The following is a 17,486-nucleotide window of genomic DNA, read 5'->3' as shown; positions in this document are numbered from 1 at the left end:
TTTTTTTTTCAATCTGATACCCTCTCTCCTTTGATAGGCTCATTTAGTCCATTTACATTCAGAGTAATTATTGAACGATAAGGATTTAGTGCCATTGTATTACCTCTAAAGTTGCTGTTTCTGTAGATTGTCTCTCTTTCTTTCTCTTCTTGTTACTTTTGGTATGTCTCTTTGCTCAAAGGATCCCTTTTAATATTTCTTGCAGGGCTGGTTTAGGATTCAAATTCCTTTAGTTTTTGTTTGTCCTGGGAACTCTTTTTATCTCTCATTCTATTCTGAATGACAGGCTTACCAGATAAAGTATTCTTGGCTGCATATTTTTCGCAACTTAGCACTTTGAATATATCATGCCAGTCCTTTATGGCTTGCTAGGTCTGTGGATAGGTCTGCTGCCAACCTTCTGTTTCTACCCTTTTAGGTTAAGGATCTCTTGCCACTAGCTGCTTTTCTCTTTGTCACTGAAATTTGTAAGCTTTACTATTATATATTGAGATGTTGACCTATTTTTATTGATTTTGAGGGGGATTCGCTGTGCCTCCTGGATTTGAATACCTGTTTCCTTCCCCAGATTACAGAAGTTCTCCCCTATAATTTGTTCAAATAAACCTTTTGCCTCCCCCTCTCTTCATCCTCTGTCACCCCTATTATCTGGATATTATGTTGCTTTATGGAATCACTGACATCATGATGTCCCCCTTCATGATCCATTAGTTACCTTTCTCTCTTCAGCTTCCTCATTCTCCATCATTTTGTCTCCTATGTCATTGATTCTCCCTTCGGTCTTCTTTATCCTTGCTGTTAGTGCCTCCATATTTGACTGCATCTCAGTAATAGTTTTTTTTATTTTTGGCCTGATTAGATTTTTAGTTCTCTTATTTATCCAGAAAATGAATCTCTAGATCTTCTATGCTCTTTTCAAGCTCAGCTAGTATCTTGTTTTATTTTATTTATTTATTTATTTTTCCATTTGAAAGTAGTCATTTATTAACTGACCAGATTACAAAAATAATCATGGCAGATACCTTAGTTCATCCTTCTATAAAGTCTATTGATCTGGTATTCCCTGTTGCCAGCATCTCCACCTTCTACAAAATGGGTGGTCTTTTTCTTCATTCTGCCACGTGGAGAAGATAATTTGAAGGGCCATAAAAAGTTGTTCACTTCTTTGAAACGTTTTCCAACAGTATAGATCTCATGAATCAGATCCTCCAGGCACATGATGCCATATTTACCAAGAGATCGGGCAATCAATGTGTTATCTGTCAGGGCAATTCACTTCTTGTTCATCTTGCCATAACCACGCTTGTAGATCAATTCATTCACTGACATCAGATTTGGGTACACCCATGCTATATATGGTTCCACAATCCTTAGCATGTTAACTGAAGCCTTGTTGAGTTTAACAAAGGTTCCATTGAAGATCTGGCGAAGGCGAAGAAGCTGCAACACCTTTCAAACCTTTGGGCCCACACCATTGATACCTCTGATCCTGATGACAAATGCCAAATTGGGTTCTGCAGGGACATAGAACTTGTCAGCTTTTCTCCCCATTCTTGCCATGTGAATCTCAGTTCTGTATATCTGCCTGTATTCCTTGTGGTAATGCTTAGCTTTTTCATAGATAAGCTTCCTCCTTGTCTTTAGAAGCATCTTTTGGGCAAACTTCTTTCTCAGATCCTTGATCTTCAACTCTGCGAAATTCCTTTGCTTTTTCTTAAGGGTTTCTGGCACAACAGGAACCTTCTTCTTCTTCTCTTCTGCACCCTCCATGGTTCCAGGCAGAAATGAGCTAATTGTTGTTGTAAATTCCAGTTTAGCTATATTACTTATATCTGTATTGATTAAATCCCTGGCAGTGAGTGCTACCTCCACTTCTTTTTTTGTTTCTTTTATATATTTTTTCCTCAACTTCGATTTGCCAACATATAGCATAACACATAACACCCAGTGCTTATTCCATCAAATGCCCCAATCAGTGCCTGTCACCCAGTCACCACATCCCTCCGCCCACTTCCCCTTCCAACACCCCTTGTTCGTTTCCCAGAGTTAGGTGTATCTCATGTTTTGTCACCCTCACTGATATTTCCCACTCATTTTCTCTCCTTTCCCCTTTGTTCCCTTTCACTATTTTTTATATTCCCCAAATGAATGAGACCCTATAATGTTTGTCCTTCTCCGATTGACTTACTTCACCCAGCATAATACCCTCCAATTCCATCCACGTCGAAGCAATGGTGGGTATTTGTTATATCTAATGGCTGAGTAATACTCCATTGTAAACATAGACCACATCGTCTTTATCCATTCATCTTTTGATGGACACGAGGCTCCTTCCACAGTTTGGCTATTGTGGACATTGCTGCTAGAAACATCGGGGTGTAGGTGTCCCCGCATTTCACTGCATCTGTATCTTTGGGGTAAATCCCCAGCAGTGCAATTGCTGGGTCATAGGGCAGTTCTATTTTTAACTCTTTCGGGAACCTCCACACAGTTTTCCAGAGTGGCTGTACCAGTTCACATTCCCACCAACAGCGCAAGAGGGTTCCCCTTTCTCCACATTCTCTCCAACATTTGTGGTCTCCTGTCTTGTTAATTTTCACCGTTCTCACTAGTGTGAGGTGGTATCTTATTGTGGTTTTGATTTGTATTTCCCTGATGGCAAGTGATGTGCAGCATTTTCTCATGTGCTTGATGGCCATGTCTATGTCTTCTTTGGTGAAATTTCTGTTCATGTCTTTTGCCCATTTCATGATTGGATTGTTTGTTTCTTTGCTGTTGAGTTTAATAAGTTCTTTATAGATCTTGGATACTAGCCTTTCATCTGATATGTCATTTAAATATCTTCTCCCATTCTGTAGGTTGTCTTTTAGTTTTGTTGACTGTTTCTTTTGCTGTGCAGAAGGTTTTTATCTTGATTAAGTCCCAATAGTTAGTTCATTGTTGCTTTTGTTTCCCTAGCCTTCATAGATAGATCTTGCAAGAAGTTGCTGTGGCCAAGTTTGAAAAAGGTGTTGACTGTCTTCTCCTCTAGCATTTTTTTTTAAGATTTTGTTTATTTATTCATAGAGACACAGAGAGAGAGAGAGAGGCAGAGACACAGGCAGAGGGAGAAGCAGGCTCCATACAGGAAGCCTGACGTGGGACTCGATCCCGGGTCTCCAGGATCACACCCCAGGCTGCAGGCAGTGTTAAACTGCACCTACGGGGCTGCCCTCCTCTAGGATTTTGATGGATTCTTGTCTCATGTTTAGATCTTTCATCCATTTGGAGTTTATCTTTGTGTATGATGTAAGAGAACAGTCTAGTTTCATTATTCTGCACGTGGCTGTCCAATTTTCCCAGCACCACTTACTGAATAGATTGTCCTTTTTGCAGTGGATAGTCTTTCCTGCTTTGTCGAATATTAGCCGACCATAGAGTTGAGGGCCCATTTCTGGGTTCTCTATTCTGTTCCATTGATCTATGTGTCTGTTTTTGTGCCAGTACCACACTGTCTTGATGATCACAGCACAACTTGAAATCCAGCATTGTGATGCCCCAGCTCTGGTTTTCTTTTTCAATATTCCCTGGCTATTCGGGGTCTTTTCTGATTCCACACAATTCTTAAGATGATTTGTTCCAACTCTCTGAAGAAAGTCCATGGTATTTTGATAGGGATTGCATTGAACATGTAAATTTCCCTCAGTAACATTTGACATTTTCATAATGTTAATTCTTCCAATCCATGAGCATGGAATATGTTTCCATCTCTTTGTGTCTTCCTCAATTTCTTTCAGAGTGTTCTGTAGTTTTTAGGGTATAGGGCCTATATCCCTTTGGTGAGGTTTATTCCTAGGTATCTTATGCATTTGGGTGCATTTGTAAATGGGATTGACTCCTTAATTTCTCTTTCTTCAGTCTCACTGTTAGTGTATAGAAATGCCACTGAATTCTGGGCATTGATTTTGCATCCGGCCACACTGCCAAATTGCTGATTGAGTTCTAGCTATCTTGGGGTAGAATCTTTTGGGTTCTCTACGTATAGTATCATGTCATCTGCAAAGAGGGATAGTTTGACTTCTTTGCCAATTTGAATGCCTTTTATTTATTTTTGTTGTCTGATTACTGAGACTAGGACTTCTAGTATTATGTTGAACAGCAGTGGTGAGAGCAGACATCCCCGTCATGTTCCAGGTCTTAGAGGAAAGGCTCTGAGTTTTTCCCCATTGAGAATGACATTTGCTCTGGGCTTTTCATAGAGGGCTTTTAAGATGCTGAGGAATGTTCCCTCTATCCCTACACTCTAAAGAGTCTTGATCAGGAATGGAGTCTGTATTTTGTCAAATGCTTTCTCTGCATCTATTGAAAGGGTCATATGGTTCTTATTTTTTCTCTTGTTGATATGATCTGTCATGTTGATTGCTTTACGAGTGTTGAAGCAGCCTTGCATCTCGTGGATAAATCCCACTTGGTCATAGTGAATAATCTTCTTAATGTATTGTTGGATCCTGTTGGCTAGTATCTTGGTGAGAATTTTTGCATGTGTGTTCATCAGGGATATTGGTCTATAATTCTCCTTTTTGGTGGGGATGTTGTCTGGTTTTGGAATTAAGGTGATGCTGGCCTCATAAAAACGAGTTTGGAAGTATTCCATCCCATTCTTTCAGATCAGCTTTAGTAGAATAGGTATTGTTTCTTCTTTAAACGTTTGATAGAATTCCCCTGGGAAGAAGCCATTTGGCCCTGGACTTTTGTGTCTTGGGAGTTTTTTGATGACTGCTTCAATTTCCTCCCTGGTTATCGGCCTGTTCAGGTTTTCTATTTCTTCCTGTTCCAGTTTTGGTAGTTTGTGGTTTTCCAGAAATGCGTCCATTTCTCCTAGGTTGCCTAATTTATTGGCGTATAGTTGCTCATAATACATTTTTAAGATCATTTGTATTTCTTTGGTATTGCTTCTGATCTCTCCTTTTTCATTCGAGATTCATGAATATTTATGCCCCTAATGTGGGAGCTGCCAAGGATATCAATCAATTAATAACCAAAGTAAAGATGTGCTTAGATAATACACTAATACTGGGAGACTTCAGCACAGCACTTTCTGCAAATGACAGATATTCTAAGAACAACATCATGAAAGAAACAAGGGCTTTAAATGATACACTGGAACAGATGGATTTCACAGATATGCACAGAACTTTGCATCTGAACGCAACTGAATACACATTCTTCTCAAGTGCACATGGAACTTTCTTCAGAATAGACCACATACTGGGTCACAAATGAGGTCTCAACCAATACCAGAAGACTGGGATTGTCCCCTGCATATTTTCAGAACACAATGCTTTGAAACCTGAACTCAATCACAAGAAGAAATTTGGAAGAAGCTCAAACACATGGAGGTTAAAGACCAACCTGCTAAAAGATGAAAGGGTCAACCAGGAAATTACAGAAGAATTAAAAAGATTCATGGAAACTAATGAGAATGAAGATACAACTGTTCAAAATCTTTGGGATGTAGCAAAAGCAGTCCTGAGAGGGAAATACATCGCAATACATCATTCATGAAGTCTCTTGACTCCTTTATGCTTTTTTCCAGAGCCACCAGTAGCTTTATAATTGTGCTTCTGAATTGGCTTTCTGGCATCGTTTTGTAATCCAAATTCTGTAACTCTGTGGCAGAGTACTGTTTCTGATTCTTTCTTTTGTGGGGAATTCTTCCTTCTAGTCATTTTGCTCAGTGCAGAGTGGCTTAAAACAAGTTGTACTGGAAAAGGGAAGAAAAGAAGAAAAATGAAAAAAAAAAAGTAGGGGTATCTTCTGGATCTATATACTGTAAATCTCTCGACTTCCCCTGGAGCTTTCTAGCACTGCTTGTTCAAGAACTTGCTCTTCCCCTGTCCTTCCAGCTGGTCTTCTGGGGGAGGGGCCTCCTGTGCTGATTCTCAGGTGTGTGTACATGTGGGAGTTGCCCCACCCCCTGCTAGGTGCATGATTCAGTGGGAACTGTTTATCCTGTGAGTCCCCTGTTCCCTGGTGGCCTGGATCCGTCCCAGGCACAGGGTGACACCGGGAGGAACAACAACACTTGCAGCAGCCAGCTCTCCAGCTCTGGAGTTAGCTCCCACAGTAATTACTTCAGTGTCCCAGTGCACACTGGCCTGGATTCTCCTGGGGCAGCGGGCGTGCTGATCTGCACAGCTTGGGGGTGCCCAGCGGCAGGAGAGTCCTGGCTGTCCTGTGCCCTCCCTACCTCCGCCTGTCCCAGGGAAGCGCAGGATCCTGGGCTGTGTCCCCCGGCACCCGGGGATCCAAAGCCTGTGCTGCTGGAATTGCACTCCTGGGGCACAGCTCCCAAAGGCAGCAGGGCGCAGCCCCCTCCACCCGGAGCATCCGCCTGAGCTTCTCCCGAAGCCTCACTGGGTGTGCATTCCAGCCCTTTACCGAGCTGGCCCACAGTCTGTGTCGCGCTCTCCCCCAGGGTGCTCTTACTCTGTTAGGGACTCCGGAAGACTGGAGGCTCCACTACCCTTGCTGTGAATCTGCTATATTTCCCTGGTAAGTGCCTTTCCGTCCAGGAAGAATCTGGTGCGGATTTTTAAAGTTACTGCTTCTCCAGGACTGGGCTTTCCTGTCGTGGAGGCTTTCGCAGCCCCACCTTAGCCTGGCTTCTGCGGGGGGGGGGGGGGGGGGGGCCCCCCGGGGGGGGGCTCCCCGGGGGGGGCTCCCCCCTGGATTCTTTTTATATTTTTTATAATAAAAAATTTTAAAGAATTAGAAATACTGTAATCATAGATATGGCCACAGAGTTTCTTTAAGTCTTATCTTTTTTGTATGAGGTAATGGTAATAAAATTAATTATAAGAAAACTAATTTTAATTTTAGAATTCAAATAATGTATTAATTCAAGATGGTTGTATCTTCTTTTGCTGTCTCTCCTTTCCTCCACAAATCAATATTAATCAGTAATGTCTTCCCTAATATTTCCCATTATTTTTTTGTTTTTTTTTTTAAAGATTATTTATTTATTAGAGTGAGAGAGTGAGAGCACAAGCAGATGGAGGGGCAGAGGGAAAGGGAGAAGCAGACTCCCTGCTGAGGAGGGAGCTCAATGGCGGGTCTCCATCCCAGAACCCTGGGATCATGACATGAGCTGAAGACACTCAATTGATTGAGCCATCCAAGCACCCCTGTATCATTCATAACTATAATATTCTGTCCCTTATCCCAATGTTTGTTTTCATTTTAGATTTTCATTGGTTAAAAATATCTAACACTGCTTAAGTTCCATGTCCATGTCCTTGTTTCTTTAGTAATTTCCAAAAAACTTTTACTAAGTTCTTACATGTTCAAAATTGTTGGTATTCTCTCTTTATACTCAAAGAAATGCTTAGCTGAATATAAAATCAGCTTTGGGAACTTAGCTATCCTGTGTATCTTATAAGTGTTGCTCCTTTATTTCCTGACCATAGAGATGCTTGTTCCATCGTCTTTTTCCATTGTAAATTTTTGTCTGGCTGCTGAAAGAACCTTTCTTTATCATTGAAACGTAAAAATTTTTGAACATAAATATCAATGTTAACTATTCTGAATCAGATTTTGTGGTGTATGATATGCTGTTTCCATGTATAGATTCAATTATTTTCTGTTTTGAATTATAGTTTAAAATATTCATTCTGTTCCATTTTTATCTTCCTCTTTGGAGACTTCATTAGTGCAGGGATTGGTTCTCTTTGCCTGCTTTATATATTTATTTTCTTTCTAATTATTTTTCTTTTTGATATTTATCTTCTATAGCCCTAGTATTTTTCATGATATATTAATTTCCTAAGGCTACTATAACAAACTTCTTGTCCCAAAACAACAAATTTATTCTCTCAAAGTTCTGGAGGCCAAGAGTCTAAAATCAAGGTGTCAGCAAGATTATGCTCCATCTGAAGACTCTAGGATAGAATCGTTCCTTCCCTCTTCCTAGTTTCTGGTGGCACCCAGAGCCATTGGTATTCTTTGACTTTTATCTGCCTCACTCCAATCTTTGCCTCTGTTTTCATGTGGACTTTTTCTCTGTGTGTCTCAGTGTTATTTCATTTTCTTATAGGGATACCAGGCATTATATATACGGCCTATCCTAATCCAGTGTGCTTTTCATCTCAAGATCCTTAATTACTTTTTCAAAGACCTTATTTCTAAATGAGATCATATTGACATGTGCCAGAGTTTAGGACTTAAACGTGTGTTTTGAAGGGATACGATTCAACATACTATTTTTGGTGTCTATGTCCTCTGTTTTCTTCCAGTTTAAAAAAAAAAAAAAAGCTTTCTATTTGGAAATAATTTCAAATGTAGAGAAAAATTTTAGTGAGTATACAAACACTCCCATGATTTCATTCAGCAGTTCAAGGTATTGTTCAGTTAATCCATTATGTTGTTGTTCCTTTCTCATTCTAATTTTTATTCTTATAGTTGAAAATTTTTGTTTTCCTTCAATTTTTCCTCCACCTATATCAGTCAGCAAACTTCTATAAGTAAAAGTTCTACCTCATTTATGTATGTACATATGTATGTATGTATGTATGTATGTATTTACCTAGTCATTAACAAGATGGATTCATGGATTTCAGTTCTTTAAATTTAAAATATTCATTTTTCAATGCCATTTTTATTCCAGACTCAAAGTATACTGGATTTGTCCAGTAAGAATTCCTATATACTGGCTCCTTTTTCCTTTTAACATGCTCTAATCACTTGTTTTTAACACTTTTAACACTTTAACACTTTTAACACTTTTTAACATATGACTTAATATGTTCTAGGATCATTTTGCATTTCCTGCCTCAGCCATTGAATCATTTCTTTTGCTGAGGAAATTTGGTTTATTTTAGTGGAATATATAATTAGAAATCTATACTTAGGTACTCAGTGTGCTCATTGCTACTGGAGTATCATCTTTGCTTCTAGGCCCTTTCAGTAGACAGAGTAAAGAAATGTGTGCATTCATGTGTATGCATTCGTGCATTTGTGTGTGTATGTGCACCTATAATCTAGATATATATATATATGTATTGTATATATACATATATATGATATGCATAACATGTATGTATAACTTCTAGAATCAATCTATGAGGATATTAGACATCATTAGTTCTTTTTTTAAAAGATTTTTTATTTATTTATTTATGACAGATACAGAGAGAGAGAGAATGAGAGAGAGAGAGGCAGAGACACAGGCAGAGGGAGAAGCAGGCTCCATGTAGGGAGCCCGACGTGGGACTCGATCCCGGTGTCCAGGATCACACTGCGGGCTGAAGGCAGCGCTAAGCCGCTGGGCCACCAGGGCTGCCTGACATCATTAATTCTTACTGAATCTCCAAATCCAATCATCTCCATTGTTTTCCTTGCCTTCCCACATTCTATGTTGATATTTTCCTCTTCCACAGTGAGAATACTGATCCTAACATTGGAGCACTAAAAGCATTTCATTTTCTCAATTCAAATGTAGACCTAAATAACCTCAGAATTGTTTCACCCATGTAACAATAAAAAATACCTATAAAAAACCCCAATCTTTGTGTGTGTTCCTTTTCATCTCCCTACCCCCAATTGAAGAGATATAGTTAAATAGCATGTTAAATTTTTTGAATTTGTACCTTATTTCCAGTATTATTATGTTATTCATGTGAAATTGAGTTGTATATATTTTTTTGGTTTGCTCCCAGTTTTATTTTTAATTCATGTTTTTGTTCCATCACCTCCTGATGATAGTGAACTTAAATTAATGATCATAAAGATTGTCACTGGACTTGAGAACAGGATGGAGGACGTGAATGAGACCCTTAACACAGAGATAAAGAATAACATAGAAATAAAGAATTCAATAAATGAATGCAAAACACATTTGACAGAATGAAGAGCAGGCTGGAAAACACAATGACAAATTTATGACTTGGAAAACAGAGTAATGGAAAGTAATCAAGCTGAACAAAAGAGAGAAAAGAATCGGGGTGCCTGGTTGGCTCAGTCAGTTAAGCATTTGGCTCTTGATTTCAGCTCAGGTCATGAACTCAGGTTGTAGGATCAAGCCCCACGTGGGGCTCTGCACTGAGTGGGGAGTCTACTTGAGTTTCTCTCCCTCACTCTGTCCCTGCCCCTCTCTAAAATAAGCAAATAAAACTTTTTTAAAAAGAGAAAAGGATTATGTAAAACAAGAATATACTTAGGGAAGTCAGTGTTTTCATCAAAAGTCTGAGAAGAAGAGAGAAAAGGGGGAAGAAAATTTATTTGAAGAATAGCTGAAAACTTCCCTAATTGGGGGATGAAAACAGGATCCAGATCCAGGAGGCACAGAGAACTCCCATCAAAATCAAAAGCAGAGCCACACCAAGACAAATTGTAATTAAATTGGCAAAATATAATGTTAAGGAAAAAAATATATTTAAAACCCATAAGGCTAGGTGGGGATTTTTCAGCAGAAATATTCCAAGCCAGAAGGAAGTGACATGGTGAATGAGGGAAAAAAAATCTGCAACCAGGAATACCCTATCCAGAAAGGCTGTCATTCAGAATGGAGGGAGAAATAGTTTCCCAAAGAAACAAAAAATGAAAAAATTTACGATCACTAAGCCAGTGCTTGTAAGAGATATTAGAAGGGACTCTGAGTGGAAAGGAGAAATCAAAAGGGATAGTAATGAAGGTAGGAAATACAAAAGCAGTAAAAATAAATATTTCTTTAAAACTAGGCACAAAACTCACCAAATAAAAAGATATAAAATATAACATATACCTAAAGCATAGGTTTCATTTTTTGTTTTGTTTTTTTACAAACCAACCATTTTCTTTTTTATTAGAGATAAAAACAGTAAAGTCCCATGTACTCATGCCCTAGGGAAAACTAGACAGTGCAGGATTAGCCGCTATTTTACAAGAGCCATAGCAGAAGGATATCTGGGGCCTGGGGCCAGAGGGAGGCTGTGGGGCACAGTGCAGCTTCTGGGGCACAGGAGGGTCAATGGCAAAGGGAAATGGTTTCCATGTTAAGGAAGCAAACATGCATCTTGGTCTCTATTATCTGTCCCCTGCAAGATCTTCAGGAAGTCATTGAAAGTGATCCCTTCATACACCTGGTCAGACTCCATCTGCTGCAGGCACATGCTTACCACCTCCATCATGACCCCTTCCAGGATGAAGCCAGTGGACTCTTTCTGGATGTGCAGGATTCTGGAAAGCAGTTGTTTAATGCTGTTACTGGCTTTTAATTTTTAGTTTGGGGAAGTAGGTGTTTTTATAAATATACTGATTTTTTAAAATCTCTTGGTTTCCCATGTTAGAGGTTTCGAGGTGATAGCTAAAGGGTCATAGGAGAAAAGAGAACAAACAGCTTGTGAAGAGGCCCACCTGTACTTTCCATCAGAAAGTATGTCTAGCAGGGCACCAAGCCTGACCCCTCAAAATCACTTAGGTGTTCTTTGCTTATGCAGGCTGTTCTTTGCTGCTTTTCCTGTGGAGGTAGTCAGAATCTTGCTCTGTTAACCTATCCCCCCAATACACCACTAAAGATAATCAGTAAACTATGAAAAACAGCAAGACAAGAAAGGATCAGAGAAAATCTTCAAAACCACTCACAGAACAAATAATAAAATGATAATAAATACATGTCTATCAATAATTACTTTGAATGTAAAGAGAGAACAGCTGGAATGCTACAGTGAGAAGAGTTCATGCTTCTATCAAGGTAGAAGATGGGAAAAAAAGAAATAAAGACACAAAAGGCCTCCAAGGGGGAGGGGCCCGCGAGGAGCCGGGCTGAGGCCGGGGCGAGTGTCCCCAGGACAGGAGAGCCCCGTCCCGGAGGAGCAGGAGCTGCACCGACCTTCCCGGGGGAAAGGGGCTCGCGGGGAGGTGGAGCAGGACCCAGGAGGGCGGGGATGCCCTCGGGCTCCCGGGGACACTGACAGGCACCTGCGCCCCGGGAGAGCGCCCCGAGCTCCCTAAGGGCTGCAGCGCGCACGGCGGGACCCGGAGCAGCTCGGGGGGCTCGGGGGCGGCTCCGCGGAGGGGGCTGCGGGGGCGGGAGCGCGAATCCAACAGCGCAGGCCCCGGAGCACAGGGCGCCGGGACACAGCCCGGATCCGGCCTCCCCCGGGACAGGCAGAGGCCGGGAGGGCCCAGGACAGCGAGGACGCTCCTGCCCCAGCTGAGCAGATCAGCGGCCCCGCCCGGAGCCTCCAGGCCCTGCAGACAGAGAGCTCTGGAGCTACTGCGGGGGCTGACTCCAGGGCTGCAGAGCTGGCCCCGCCACTGCGGTTGTTCCTCCTGGGGCCTCACGGGGTAAAAACCCCCACTGATCCTCACAGTGGCCGCACCGGATAAACAGCTTAAACATCTTTCACTGAGCCCTGCACCAGGCGGGGGGCTGAGCAGCTCCCAGAAGTGCTAACACCTGAAAATCAGCACAGCAGCCGCCGGCCCCCGCCCCTGCCACAGAAGACCAGCTAGACGGACAGGGGAAAAACAAATTATTGACCAAGCACTGAAAAAAAAGTTCCAGGGGAAGTCGAGGGATTTACAGTGTACAGAATCAGAGGATACTCCCCCTTGTTTTGTTTTTTTTTTTTGTTTGTTTGTTTTTTTATTTCTGTTTGCTTCCCCCCCTTTTCTTCTCTTTTTTCTACTTTTTTTCTTTTTTCTTTTTCTTTTCTTCTTTCTCTTCTCTCTTTTTCTTCTTTTCCCAATACAATTTGTTTTTGGCCACTCTGCACTGAGCAAAATGACTAGAAGGAAAACCTCACCTCAAAAGAAAGAATCAGAAACAGTCCTCTCTCCCACAGAGTTACAAAATTTGGATTACAATTCAATGTCAGAAAGCCAATTCAGAAGCAATATTATAAAGCTACTGGTGGCTCTAGAAAAAAGCATAAAGTACTCAAGAGACTTCATGACTGCAGAATTTAGATCTAATCAGGCAGAAATTAAAAATCAATTAAATGAGATGCAATCCAAACTATAGGTCCTAAAGATGAGGGTTAACAAGCTGGAAGAACGAGTGAATGAGGTAGAAGACAAGTTGATGGCAAAGAGGGAAACTGAGGAAAAAGAGACAAACAATGAAAAGATCATCAGGATAAATTAAGGGAAATAAGTGACAGCCTGAGAAAGAAAAATCCATGTTTACCTGGAGTTCCCGAGGTCGCCGAAAGGGACAGAGGTCCAGAATATGTATTTGAACAAATCATAGCTGAAAATTTTCCTAATCTGGGAAGGGAAACGGGCATTCAGACCCAGGAAAAAGAGAGATGCCCCCCTGAAATCAATAAAAACTGTTCAACACCTTGACATTTAATAGTGAAGCTTGCCAATTCCAAAGATAAAGAGAAGATCCAAAAAATAAAAATAAAAATAAATAAAGAGAAGATCCTTAAAGCAGCAAGACACAAGAGATCCCTAAGGTATATGGGGAGAAATATCAGATTAACAGCAGACCTCTCCACAGAGACCCGGCAGGTGAAAGGGCTGGCAAGATATATTCAGGGTCCTCAATGAGAAGAACATGCAGCCAAGAATACTTCATCCAGCAAGGTTCTCACTCAGAATAAGAGAGATAAAGAGCTTCCAAGACAGGCAGGAACTGAAAGAATATGTGAACACCAAACCAGCTCTGCAAGAAATTTTAAGGGGGACTCTTAAAATTCTTCTTTAAAAGAAGAAGTCCAATGGAACAATCCACAAAAACAGGAACTGAATAGATATCATGATGACACTAAACTCATATCTTTCAATAGTAAATCTGAATGTGAATGGGCTTAATGACCCCATCAAAAGGCGCAGGGTTTCAGACTGGATAAAAAAGCAGGATCCATCTATTTGCTGTCTACAAGAGACTCATTTTAGACATAAGGACACCGACAGCCTGAAAACAAAAGGTTGCAGAACCATTTACCATTTTAATGGTCCTCAAAAGAAAGTAGGGATAGCCATCCTTATATCAGATAAACTAAAATTTACCCCGAAGACTGTTGTGAGAGATGAAGAGGGACACTATATCATACTTAAAGGATCTATCCAACAAGAGGACTTAACAATCATCAGTATATATGCCCCAAATGTGGGTGCTGCCAAATATATCAATTAATAACCAAAGTTAAGACATACTTAGATAATAATACACTTATACTTGGTGACTTCAATCTAGTGCTTTCTACCCTCGATAGGTCTTATAAGCACAACATCTCCAAAGAAACGAGAGCTTTAAATGATACACTGGACCAGATGGATTTCACAGATATCTACAGAACTTTACGTCCAAACTCAACTGAATACACATTCTTCTCAAGTGCACATGGAACTTTCTCCAGAATAGACCACATACTGGGTCACAAATCTGGTCTGAACTGATACCAAAAGATTAGGATTGTCCTCTGTGTATCCTCAGACCATAATGCCTTGAAATTAGAACTAAATCACAACAAGAAGTTTGGAAGGATTTCAAACACGTGGAGGTTAAGGACCATCCTGCTTAAAGATGAAAGGGTCAACCAAGAAATTAAGGAAGAATTAAAAATATACATGGAAACTAATGAGAATGAAGATACAACCGTTCAAAATCCTTGGGATACAGCAAAAACAGTCCTGGGAGGGGGGGAAATACATCGCAATACAAGCATCCAACCAAAAACTGGAAAGAACTCAAATACAAAGGCTAACCTTACACCTAAAGGAGCTAGAGAAAAAAACAGCAAATAGATCCCACACCCAGCAGAAGAAGAGAGTTAATAAAGATTCGAACAAAACTCAATGAAATTGAGACCAGAAGAGCTGTGGAACAGGTTAACACAACCAGGAGTTGGTTCTCTGAAAGAATTAATAAGATAGATAAACCATCAGCCAGCCTTATTAAAATGAAGAGAGAGAAGACTCAAATTAATAAAATCATGAATGAAAAAGGAGAGATCACTACCAACACCAAGGAAATACAAACAATTTTAAAAACATATTATGAACAGCTATACGCCAATAAATAGGAAATCTAGAAGAAACGGACGCATTTCTGGAAAACCACAAACTACCAAAACTGGAACAGGAAGAAATAGAAAACCTGAACAGGCCAATAACCAGTGAGGAAATTGAAGCAGTCATCAAAAACCTTCCAAGACACAAAAGTCCAGGGCCAGATGGCTTCCCTGAGGAATTCTATCAAACGTTTCAAGAAGAAACCATACCTATTCTACTAAAGCTGTTTGGAAAGATAGAAAGAGATGGAGTACTTCCACATTCATTGTATGAGGCCAGCATCACCTTAATTCCAAAACCAGACAAAGACCCCACCAAAAAGGAGAATTATAGACCAATATCCCTGATGAACATGGATGCAAAAATTGTCAACAAGATACTAGCCAACAGGATCCAACAATACATTAAGAAGATATTCACCATGACCAAGTGGGATTTATCCCCAGGATGCAAGGTTGATTCAACACAAATAAAACAATCAACGTGATAGATCACATCAACAAGAGAAAAAACAAGAACCATAGGATCCTCTCAATAGATGCAGAGAAAGCATTTAACAAAGTAAAACATCCATTCCTGACCAAAACTCTCCAAAGTGTAGGGATAGAGGGAACATGCCTCAGCATCTTAAAAGCCATCCATGAAAAGTCCACAGCAAATATCATTCTCAATGGGGAAACACTGGGAGCCTTTCCCCTGAGATCAGGAACAAGACAGGGATGTCCACTCTCACCACTGCTATTCAACATAGTACTAGAAGTCCTAGCCTCAGCAATCAGACAACAAAAAGAAATAAAAGGCATTGAAATTGGCAAACTCTCCCTCTTTGCAAATGACATGATACTGTACATAGAAAACGCAAAAAATTCAACCCCAAGATTGCTAGAACTCATATAGCAATGAGGCAACGTGGCAGGATACAAAATCAGAAATGCCCAGAAATCAGTTGCATTTCGATACACTACTAATGAGACTGAAGAAAGATAAATTAAAGAGTTAATCCCATTTACAGTTGCACCCAAAAGCATAAGAGGTAGAGGATCTATACCCTCAAAATGACAGAACACTTCTGAAAGAAATTGAGGATAACACAAAGAGATGGAAAAACTTTCCATGCTCATGGATTGGAAGGATAAATACTGTGAAAATGTCTATGCAACTCAAGGCAATTTACACATTCAATGCAATCCCTTTCAAAATACCACGGACTTCCTTCAGGGAGTTGGAACAAATCATCTCAAGATTTGTGTGGAATCAGTAAAGACCCCGAATAGCCAGAGGAATATTGAAAAAGAAAACCCAATGAACTATTGGGACTTCCGCAAGATAAGAAGCTTTTGCACAGCAAAGGGTACAGTCAACAAAACTAAAAGACAACCTACAGAATGGGAGAAGACATTTGCAAATGACGAATCAGATAAAGGGCTAGTTTCCAAGATCTATAAAGAACGTATTAAACTCAACAACAAAGAAACAAACAACCCAATCATGAAATGGGCAAAAGACATGAACAGAAATCTCACAGAGGAAGACATAGACATGGCCAACACGCACATGAGAAAATGCTCTGCATCACTTGCCATCAGGGAAATAGAAATCAAAACCACAATGAGATACCACCTCACACCAGTGAAAATGGGGAACATTGACAAGGCAGGAAACCACAAATGTTGTAGAGGATGCGGAGAAAAGGGAACCCTCCTGCACTGTTGGTGGGAATGTGAACTGGTGCAGCCACTCTGGAAAACTGTGTGGAGGTTCCTGAAAGAGTTAAAACTAGACCTGTCCTACGACCCAGCAATTGTACTGCTGGGGATTTACCCCAAAGATACAGATGCAATGAAACGCCGGGACACCTGTACCCCGATGTTTCTAGCAACAATGTCCACGATAGCCAAAATGTGGAAGGAGGCTTGGTGTCCATTGAAAGATGAATGGATAAAGAAGATGTGGTTTATGTATACAATGGAATATTCCTCAGCCATTAGAAACGACAAATACCCACCATTTTCTTCAACGTGGATGGAACTGGAGGGTATTATGCTGAGTGAAGTAAGTCAATCGGAGAAGGACAAACATTATATGTTCTCATTCACTTGGGGAATATAAATAATCGTGAAAGGGAATATAAGGGAAGGGAGAAGAAGTGTGTGGGAAATATCAGAAAGGGAGACAGAACATAAAGACTCCTAACTCTGGGAAACGAACTAGGGGTGGTGGAAGGGGAGGTGGGTGGGATGTGGGGGTGAATGTGTGACGGGCACTGAGGGGAGCACTTGACGGGATGAGCACTGGGTGTTATTCTGTATGTTGGCAAATGAACACCAATAAAAAATAAATTTATTATAAAAAAGAAAGAAAGAAAACCCAAGCTGGGGGCATCACAATGCCAGATTTCAGGTTGTACTACAAAGCTGTGATCATCAAGACAGTGTGGTTCTGGCACAAAAACAGATACATAGATCAATGGAGCAGAATAGAGAACTCAGGAATGTGCCCTCAAC

At 40.6% G+C, this 17,486-nt stretch overlaps 1 pseudogene; it reads right to left on the bottom strand.

Annotated features, from left to right (window-relative positions):
• Positions 1–1,023: 1,023 nt before the first annotated feature.
• Positions 1,024–1,770, bottom strand: LOC100684365 (annotated as a pseudogene).
• Between the last annotated feature and the right edge of the window lie 15,716 nt (positions 1,771–17,486).

The sequence above is a fragment of the Canis lupus genome, chromosome 21 (assembly GCF_011100685.1).
Source record: "Canis lupus familiaris isolate Mischka breed German Shepherd chromosome 21, alternate assembly UU_Cfam_GSD_1.0, whole genome shotgun sequence".
Classification (NCBI taxonomy): Eukaryota; Metazoa; Chordata; class Mammalia; order Carnivora; family Canidae; genus Canis; species Canis lupus.
The sequence above is the reverse complement of the archived record's forward strand: the minus strand, read 5'-3'. Positions and strand labels throughout refer to the sequence as shown.